This window comes from Ixodes scapularis, unplaced genomic scaffold (assembly GCF_016920785.2).
Source record: "Ixodes scapularis isolate PalLabHiFi unplaced genomic scaffold, ASM1692078v2 PGA_scaffold10__122_contigs__length_95168666, whole genome shotgun sequence".
Taxonomy (NCBI): Eukaryota; Metazoa; Arthropoda; class Arachnida; order Ixodida; family Ixodidae; genus Ixodes; species Ixodes scapularis.
This window is the reverse complement of record NW_024609836.1, coordinates 4878680-4889322: the sequence shown is the minus strand read 5'-3', so window position 1 is coordinate 4889322 and position 10643 is coordinate 4878680. Positions and strand designations below refer to the sequence as shown.

Sequence of the window (10643 nt, the reverse complement as noted above, 5' to 3'; positions counted from 1 at the left end):
ATTTGTTAATTTTTACTTTTAGTCCCTTCCCCCTCCAGATCCAACATCTGGCCTAAAGCACCCCAAGCAGCACCAGAAAGTGAATTTCGATCGGCCGACGGTTGGCCAGTGTCTGGACAGCTTGGCCACTTTAAAGGGCAACTACGCTTAATTTCAAAAATTTTGAGATAGTGGCCGATTTTGCTTTTTGAAGCACTCAAAAACAATCCCCAATCCTTTGTTTCGCGAAAAATAAAATATTTTTCGTGTAATTTTACTTTAGCCATGATCACAAACCGAAACCGAAACGGTGGCAAAGCCGGACAACATTGTATATTCGGCATCACTAAGCATGTACACCCACGTGAGCTCCCCTCTTATCAGGATCCTCCTTTGTGCCTCCTGGATTAGCACAGGCGTCGCTATTTTCCCCCCAGAAGATTATAGAAGATTAACCTGTCACTCAAAATTCTTACAAAAGCAGCTTCCCTCTCCGGGGAGAGCACGGCGCTGGCGCCACCCGTGCTCTCCCCGGGAAAGAAAACAAAATTGAAAAAAAAGAAGCTGTACATGCTTGATGACGTCACGGACGTGCCGGTAGACGGAATTTGGAGGAAGCGGAAATGCAGCCGGGCAGTGTTGTCTGGCCTGCACGTCTCATCCAAAACCAGCGGATTCGTGCTTGTTAAACTTTGACAGCGATTTTAATTAACTTCTAGGCGGAATTCCGTCGTAATATTTGCCATGGGGGTTTTGTAGATGATAACAAAGAGAACTGTATAGTTTTTCACTACTGGAAAAGAAGCGGAGTTGCCCTTTAAGTGCTTGGCCACCGGAGACATAAACAAGGCCGGCAAGGGTCCGGCCACAAACTAGCTGTTTTTAGCTTGTCCGCCGGAGACATAAACACTGCCGGCAAACACCTGGCCAGAAGTGCTCATTTTCAGCTTGGACGCCGGAGACATAAACACGGCCGGCAAGTGTTCGGCCAGCAGTGGTGATTTTCAGCTTGGCCGCCGGGGACATAAACACGGTCGGCAAGTGTTTGGCCAGCAGTGGTGATTTTGAGCTTGGCCGCCGGGGACATAGATACGCCCGGCAAGTGTTTGGCCACAAGTGCTGATTTTCAGCTTGGCCGCCGGAGACATAAACACGGCCGGCAAGTGTTTGGCCAGTAGTGCTGGTTTTCAGCTTGGCCGCCGGAAACATAAACACGGCCGTTGAGTGTTTGGCCAGCAGTGCTGATTTTCAGCTTGGCCGCCGGAGACATAAACACGGCCGGCAAGTGTTTGGCCACCTGTGCTGATTTCCACCTTGGCCGCCGGAAACATAAACACGGCCGGCGAGTGTTTGGCCAGAAGTGCTGATTCTCAGCTTGGCCGCCGTGGACATAAACATGGCCGTCAAGTGTACTGCCAAAAGTGCTGATTTTCAGTTTCGCCGCAGGGACACCCATAATCTAAACTTTCATCGCGTTGACGAAACTTTGTTATAACGACGGGCAGCGAGAGAAGCATCACGAGCGAGTGGTTGGCAGAATATTAGTGCTTGCATCGCGCGAACACTGTTAGCGCAAGCAAACGATCACCGTTTTATTCAGTTTTTTTTTTCCGTTAGACTTGAAAGGCTATTGTCTTAACTAGAACTGTCGTGTGATATGTTCATTTGGAACATTATACTAGAAGTGGGAAAATATTGTGCCCGTCGTTGTTCTATGAAAATAAAATACGAAAGCAGCGCCGACGTCATCTTCGCGTTAACTATACCGCTCTGTCGCCGCGCGGCACTCTTAGTGCGAATGCCACATCCGCGATTTTTCGGTTACCGCTCCACATATTTACTTCCCAACTGCACTCGAAGAAAAAAAAGTTGTAGTCGGGTGCATCGGGCGCAGATGCTCCCCTTTCCTGGAAGACGCACCCACCGTTACCCAGCCAGTGTACCTGTATACCGACCATAAGCCCCCTTCTCTACCTTAAAAACCCATAGGTGTATCAATGCACTCAGCTTAGTAAACCGCCACGCTAGCCATGCACCCCGATCAGCTTGTGCTTGAATCGGATAAGATTGGATATTTCAGACTTTGTGTTTTGGAAGAGCCTAAACAAGACGTCTCTCATATATTGATTAAACTTAAGCTAGTCTGAGTAATGTTTCATATAGGTGCTAGGATACTGATTTCCTGAGCCAAGGAAAGCTAAAAGCTTCGGTTAAAACTGCAACGGAAATGTTATAAATCGAGCCACACGTAAAAGAAAAAGAAAATGAACATCTCGACCTAGATGTGCAGGACGCTGGTTTTGTTGTTAACAACATGATTGTTGGCGGGTGGTGGGCAACGTCGTGACGCTATTGACGCTATCGTGGTGATTGACGCCAGTGATGCTCGGCCGTACTACACAGTAAAAGTCTTTACACCTTAAGGGTGTAAAATGGGTGTTGTAGCAACTTACACCCTCGGCTACACCTTTTTAACAACCTAAAACTAGGAATACAAACTCATAATGTTACCGGAAAAGGTGCTGTTTCGTGTTACACCCTACATTTAGTGAAGAACGTGAGAAGGGTGTAGAAGAGGGTGCTAAATAAATAATGTGAAATGGTTTTGGAAAGCTTATATATGGCTCTGTACATAATGTACAGGTAAGATTTCTGCTTGAAAAGCAACAGTTGTTAGCAGTCTATGTGATGTTTTCGAAGGACGGACGGAAAACAACCTTTATTCTGCACGATACATCAAATATATACACAAAGGAAGGACGCGCCCCCTGGGGGGAAAGAACACAAATGAATACCGAAACTGAATATAACATACTACCTCCCTTATTCGTAGTGATTAGTTGCTAGTAAGTGTTAGATATCCCTAAGCATGCACTGTATACATATTTACACACTACATAACCACTGCTATACACATAGACAACTAGTCGGTCTGATAGTCTTTGAGCCAGGCCGGTCGTCGGCGCTTTCGGGACGGGCGATGGGGACGCTGCACGGCTGGGGATGGTAGTGAGCTTGTAGAGCGCTGCGGTACCCCAGGGGACCGCGGTTGCGTCCCAGGAGAAGGCGGCTGCAGCATGGCAGGCTCCAGTCCAGGCAGCTGCGGATCAGGAATGGGCGACACGGGGGACTGCGGTGCAGCAGACTGCAGTCCGCCAGGAGGCGGCGGCTGCGACCCGGGAGAAGGCGGCGGCGGCAGGTCAGGCTGCGGCACTCGAACCGGAAGCTGCGGCGCCGGTGGCTCTGAACGTTGGGACGGTGGACTCGTGCCCCTCTCTGGAACCCTGGAAAGCTTGGAGGCATTCCATGTGCGGCCATCTCCAAGTCTGAAAGAGACAGGTCCCCTCTTCGCCAACATTTCAGTCGACGAAGAAAAGGCGCGATCTCCCTTGAAGCGAACTGACGGCTTCTTGACGCGAACGAAATCGCCCACTGCTATTTTCGGCTCCTTAGCAGCTCTCCTCCTGTCCGTGTACTCCTTGCTGCTTTGCTGTTGAAGCCGGACCCTTTGACGCAGTCGCGCCAGTTCCTTTGCTGGGTCTTTTGCGAACGCTGGTGCCGAAAACCCTACAACATCCAACCTGGTTCGAGGCATCCGACCATGCAGCAGAACTGCTGGGGCAACCCCAGTGGTAGCCTGTGGAGTACAACGGTAAATAGCAAGGTAGTCGGTGACTGCTTGTCGGATAGGTCGCCTTTCGAGGAGTGAAACTTGGATGAAGTTCTTCAAAGTTCGATTAAGCCTTTCGACTTGCCCGTTCGCCTGGGGGTAGTATACCGATGAGTGTGACAGCTTGATGGCGCGGTTTTGAAGAAAGGTTATAAATTCACGTGAAGTGAACTGCGGCCCATTGTCGCAAACAATCTCCTCCGGGTATCCTTCACGGGCAAAGACACTGGTTAAGAATTCTTTTACGGTGCTTGTTGTCACTTCGCTGCAAAAATATACCTCTGGCCACTTCGAATGGTAATCGACCAATGTTACAGCAAATCGGCTATTGCGAGGTGCATGCTCCAATGGGCCAACAATGTCTAGGCCCAGTTTCTGCCAGGGTCTTTCAGGCCACTCAACAGGCTGCAATGGCACTGGCGATGTTTTGGCAGACTTATCTGCCTCCAGGCAGATGTGGCAGTTTTTCACGGCCGATTCCACTTGCTTGTCCATTTGTGGCCACCAGAATAGCTCACGAAGTCGCGCCTTTGTGCGCGTGATGCCCGGATGTGTCTCATGGGCAACTGCGATGAACTGAGCTGTGAGGGAGGACGGAACAACGAGGCGCTCTGTGCGCAGCAGCAGGTCATCAACAATAGAAAGCTCTTCGCGCACCGAGTAGAAAGGTTTTGCCTCCTCTGGTACGGACTTTTGTGGTGGCCAAGAGCCGCACACGAACGACTTGACGGTTTGCAGGCAATCGTCGTTGACGACGGCTTGCTTGAATTCTTCCTTCGTCATGGAGGCCGGCTTGACCAACGAGACGATTTCTTCTTCCTTGGAAAGTTCTGCCTCCGACGTAGGAGCTGGCAACCAAGAAAGAGCATCGGCCACAGTGTTGGTGGACCCCTTGCGGTACTCGACCGTGAAATTGTAACACAGGAGTCGTGCACTCCAGCGTGCAATCCGGAGTGGCCTTCTTCCACGCCCCTGCGACGATAGCAATGATACCAACGCCTGATGGCCCGTACGAATCTTGAAATGGCGACCCCACAGGTAAGTGTGCCATCGCTCGCACGCCCAAATGCATGCCAATGCTTCACGTTCACCAACCGAGTACTTTCTTTCAGCTGGTGACAAGCTGCGAGACGCGAAAGCAACTGTGCGGAGCTCGTGGCCATATTGCTGCTGCAGGACAGCTCCCAAACCGCAGTCGGAAGCGTCTGTCGACACGATGACTGGAAGTGATGGATCGAACATGTGGAGAACTGTACTCGAAGAAAGCATTTCCTTGACTCTCCGAAAACTGCTGTCCGTTTCAGCTGACCAGATGAAAGGCTCATTCTTGCGAAGCAGAACGCGCATAGGTTCGACCACTTCGGCCAAGCGTGGGACGAATTTGGAATAGTACTCGACAAGACCTAGGAACGACCGGAGGGCCGCAACATCTGTTGGCACTGGAGTGTTAATTATCGAGTCCACTTTCTCTGGAAGCGGTGCGATACCTTGTGCCGTGACCTTATGGCCTAGAAAGGAAAGTTCTGGAACGTCGAAGAGACATTTGTTGTTCAACTTCAGGCCGGCGTCCTTGACCTTCTGTAAGACCGTCTTTAGATTCAAAAGATGTTCTTCTGCACTTTTCCTAAAGACTATCACATCGTCAATGTAGAACAACACTCCAGAGCAGCCATCAAGAATTTTGGCCATCATCTTCTGAAATGCCGCTGGGGCAGAAGCTAACCCAAAACAAACTCTTTTGAATCGGAAGAGTCCTTCATGCGTAATGAAGGCTGTCAGATCCCTGCTGTCAGGGTGCAAAAGAACCTGATGGTAGGCGCAAGCCAAGTCAAGCTTTGAGAAGTGTGTCGAGCCTACCAAGGCATGAAGAAGTTCCTCTGTGTGAGGCAATGGGAAGCTGTCTGGCACAATAGCCTTGTTAGGCTCCCGAAGGTCAACACAGATTCTGAAGCTGCCATCTTTCTTGTCAACGACAACAATGGGGGAAACCCATTCAGACGCATCGATAGGTTCGATGATGTCAAGGCTCAGCAACCTGCGAAGTTCATCTGCTACAGGTTCCCGGAGTGAATATGGGAGACGACGAAGCTTCGAAATTACCGGCTGCACGCCTTGCCGAGTTTTGACACGATGCGTGAATCGCTTAGCAAGGCCCAACTCAGGACTGAAAAGTGAAACGAAGTTGGGTGCCAAGGCTGGCGGAAGGTTTGCTTGCCTCGGTTGCTCTCTTGACTGCGTTGGAATGTGAGAAGGTGTCGGGTCATTGACACGCGGCGGCGGGGCGACGGACGTGTGCAGGCATTCGAAAGTGGAACCCTGAATTCGAAGGTTTAGAGCCTTAATGCCGTCGAGGCCAATCAGACAGGTGCCTTGGCGAACGATGTAGAAAAGAAGTGGTGCAGAGCGCCCTTTAAATTGAACGTCTGCCTGAAAACACCCTAGCACGGAAATTGGACGCTTAGAAAAATCAAGCAAGGTGACGTGCGGAGCTGGAAGGAGCAAAACGCTTTCAAAATGTCGACGAAATGCGTGTTCAGACAGAATCGAAACAGACGACCCCGAGTCAACAAGAAATGTCAAGCTGACATCCGCTACGCCCACTTTTATGTATATTGCTCTGCGAGCAGAATGCTGCATGGTCAAAACTTGCTCAGAACTTCCACTTGACAAAACATCGTCATCAAAATCAACTTCACGAACCCTGCCTTGCGTTTGTCGCTTGCGGTTGCATACTCTCTGAAAGTGGCCCTTGACACCGCAAAACGAACATTTCTTTCCCTGCGCTGGGCACTGTGACGCTGATGCGCGGTGGTTCCGCGAGCCGTACCGAAAACAGTGAGGTGAAACGGACCGGCTATCTCTGTCTCGCCGAGGGGGGCGGTGCCCCTGCGACGCACGTGAACCGCTCGCTTTCCTTGAAAAGTTCTGCTGACAATGCTCTTTTGGCTGTGAACTGGTTTTTCGCGAAGAATGCGGACGACGCACAGAAACAGGCTCGACTGAAGCAGAGAATTCCTTTAGTTCTTCAGCTGCTTGCTCAAACTGAAGAGCGATTCGTACTGCGCTCTCGAACGACAGGGAGGAACCCTCGAGTAGGAACCGTTCACGTACGCGATTGGAAGCAACGCCGGCAACAAATTGGTCACGGAGAGCCTCATCTTGTGAATTAAACGAACAATGCGAAACGAGCTGCCGTAAAGCAGCAACAAAGTCGTGAACGGACTCACCTGCGTGTTGGTTGCGGCGGTGGAAACGATGACGCTCGACGACTACGTTGCGCGACGTCGAAAACTGCTTCCGTAAGGCGGCGAGTGCAGACGCGTACACGTCAGTAGTGGCCGCGGTAGGCTTATCTTGAACTGCCGGTGCTGCAGGTAAAGTCCGGAAAACACGCTGCCCTTCCGCCCCCAAACAGTGCAGAAGAATGGCCTTGCGTCGCTCTGGTGGCCACTCAGCTGCTCCGGACGCTAGAAGGTAGACTGTAAAAGTCTGCTCCCACTCCTCCCATGGCAGGGACGGACGGCCGGGCGTCTGGAGGAACGGCGGCGGCGGAGCGAGGCCGGGGAAGCTCATGGCGGGGCGGGCGTAGCCGGACGGTACGGGATGCCGAAGGTAGCTTGGAACGGGCTACATCCTCGTCGCCAATGTGATGTTTTCGAAGGACGGACGGAAAACAACCTTTATTCTGCACGATACATCAAATATATACACAAAGGAAGGACGCGCCCCCTGGGGGGAAAGAACACAAATGAATACCGAAACTGAATATAATATAACGGCTACACCTTTTTAACAACCTAAAACTAGGAATACAAACTCATAATGTTACCGGAAAAGGTGCTGTTTCGTGTTACACCCTACATTTAGTGAAGAACGTGAGAAGGGTGTAGAAGAGGGTGCTAAATAAATAATGTGAAATGGTTTTGGAAAGCTTATATATGGCTCTGTACATAATGTACAGGTAAGATTTCTGCTTGAAAAGCAACAGTTGTTAGCAGTCTAGTTTCTTATAATGTCAGCTGTAATTCATGCAAATAGCTGATAATTAAGTGCCTCTTTTGCATACAATTTTTATGTTTGAAAACAAAATTTTATATATGAGTTCATATTTAATTTTCTTACAAATCACTCCATGCTCAGAAATCGGAAAGTAGGGTGAAATGCTCTATACTAGCATTTTTTACAAATATTGATTGATGGAAGTGTACAGTAAGAAAATCAGTTAGTCTCGAGTTCATATCTGGCAACATGAAATCAAAATATTGTGAAAATGTTTGACAAATATTCATGACATGCTGCTAGAACCTGTCTCATGACCATGTCAACCCGAGTAAAATATTCATTTGAGAATATGGTGACATGCACAAAAACTAACACGCATAAAGAGGCAAATCCCATAATAAACCAGGCCGAGACATACCATAAAAAATGGCCTATGGTCGTCTATGGGAAATTCAATGGGAGGCTATCACCCCCTGTAGCTTCGCATGGTCGGCCTTAAAAATCTATAGATACAGCTACAGCCAGCTATAGAAAAGTTTAGGGCCCTGTGTCTAAAGTCTCAGGGCTATGTTTCAATAACAACAGCAACAACAACAACAATAATAATAATAATAATAATCAATAAGTTAGTGTTTTAACAGTGTCCAGGGACATCCAATTGTTCTTGCGGGCGCAGTGCAATAGAACGAACAAACAGACGCTTGCACGCTCGCAGTCGCACACATACACGCGCGCTCGCAGTCGCACACATACACGCGCGCGCGCACGTACACACGCATGCACACGCGCAAACCCACGCCCGCGCGCAGACACACACGCAAGCACAACCGGAAACGCACACGCGCATGCACGTGGACGCATCCACAAGCGTGCGCCTGCATACACGCACGCGCCTGCACGCACACACACGCAAACAATTACGACGAAGGAAGCGTTGCTTGAGTTAGTTTCGGTTTCGGTTTACACAAAAAAGAAAAAAAACCTAAAGTTTAAATAAAACCTAAGATTTACTCACTTTTTGTAATGTTTTACATTATTATTTTAGTGAAATTCTTATTGTTACTAATATAATTTATTTTGCTTAGTATAGTTCTAAAAAAATAGCAATAAATAAAATGGAAAACAGACTCTTGAAGACTGCGCAAGACCATCGCTATCGCAATCAGCTTCCGTTGGGCTCGTTTGAATGGTCATTGAAATTCCAGAAGCTTCGGAAATCTTCTTTTTTTTACGTTTTAGCCGTTTTAGTGGATATTTTAAATATCTTCCTTACGAATACCGTGTTCAAGAATAACAATCGATGACTGAGAGCTGGGAGACGCTGCGTCTTGGCAACGCCCGTAAGTTCACAACCGCCCATGCACGACTCGTGCAAACGCCGGTTAGCAACTTTCTTTTGTTTCTGCGAAGTGGGCTGCTGTTTCAAACTTTGTCGTGTACCGTGTGCTTGCAAAGCTATGCTTGATTCTAACTATGCTTCTGCCCTGTGTTATTTCGTTATTTGAAAAGGGCGTATCTTCTTCAAAACCTGTGGCTCGCTCCGCAGTGTGAGAAAGATTCCCGCGCGGCGGAACCTTGAGCATGTTCTTTGCGCCGTTGTGCGGCGCTCGTCCGACGACGCTTGTGCGGAGCGTTCAAGTGCCGTCTGACGGCAGTTCAAGCATTCAGTCGCCGTCCCAAAGTGTTAATCACAGGTCATGCTAGTTCTTACATCTTGTCCTAACAGCCGCTCGCCACCGATTTGTTTCATAAAGCGGGAGCGAGAAAAACGTTAGAAGAGCAAGCATGCAGCATGATTTTTTGCATAAGATAATGCCTGTGCGTAGAGACGCGCGGTCGCTTCGTCATTATTCCGAGGGTAAAAGCGCTAAAAACAACGGACAAACAACGCCCTGTGTTGTTTGTTTCTTTTACTTGTCCGTTGTTTTTAGAGGTTTCACCCTCGGAAATTAGGTCTCTTCGCGTTTACCGAACCGGCACACTTTTTAAGTTTACGATTGTGTGATGCAAAAAATAAAAGGAGTTTAGATGTCACGTTTTTTAGTAGTGTCGAAAGCCCTTACAAAAATCAGAGCAGCTAGAAAAAACAAAAACATGAAAAAAGGTGGAAAAAATTAAAGGGGCTCTCCGAAGCTTTCTGTGATCGTCTGTTTATGTTGTTATATTGCATAGTAGGTGCAAGTTAATATGTATACAAAGTTTTAGATTACAAAACCGTTTATTAAGCAGGTGGCAGAAGTAATATATCGGGACTATTTTCTCTTGGAAGACGATCCCCCATTCCCTGCCCATCGCTAAAACTTGACCAATGGAAATGCTGCATCTCGCGGTGAATGCGAACGTTATTATTGCAACACTTTTTAAGCTTGTTGTAAATTAGTGTTTGAGAAAAACGTAAACTGATTGTGGTGCGGGAAACATAGTCCGCAATTATCGCTCCAATACCAGCGAACTATGTTTTCTCCCCGCAAGCTTGTTGCTAGTGGGCGATGCGTCGGCGCGTCGGCTCGTCTGCTTCCCGGGGCGTCTGCAGGCGTGCGTTTGCGGGACACATGTTCCTCCTTTCCGTGGATCCCGACTCCGAAGCCAGCTTTGCGATCCTTCCACGTCAACGAGTCAAACTTTTCCATGTCATCTGTGGAATGCGACTGCGTATTGCAGTAGCAGCGCGACGGTGCGGTGCGACGAACGACGACTGCCGAGCACAAAGTCCGGGCCCTTTGACGACGGTCCGCGCGTATTCAAGAGATTCCTCCGCGGGTCGGCGGTCGGCCGCGTTGGTGACGCGCAGTGACGCCGGAATCCTTCGCTTGCTATTGGCTGACGCGTAAAGAGATGCCCCTCCCGTTTTCCGGGCTCATCTCAGAAAGGGGGGCGTGCCGTGGACTTTGATAGCAATTTTAGTAGAGAAATCCGCCGCGCATGACTGTAATTTTATGATTTTTAGGATCCTTAGGGCCTGTAGATTGAGTTACCGCCATAAATAGATCAT

The 10643-nt window shown here is 48.9% G+C and overlaps 1 pseudogene; it reads right to left on the bottom strand.

Annotated features, from left to right (window-relative positions):
- Window positions 1-6260: 6260 nt before the first annotated feature.
- LOC120836349 lies at window positions 6261-7375 on the bottom strand (annotated as a pseudogene).
- Window positions 7376-10643: the final 3268 nt, after the last annotated feature.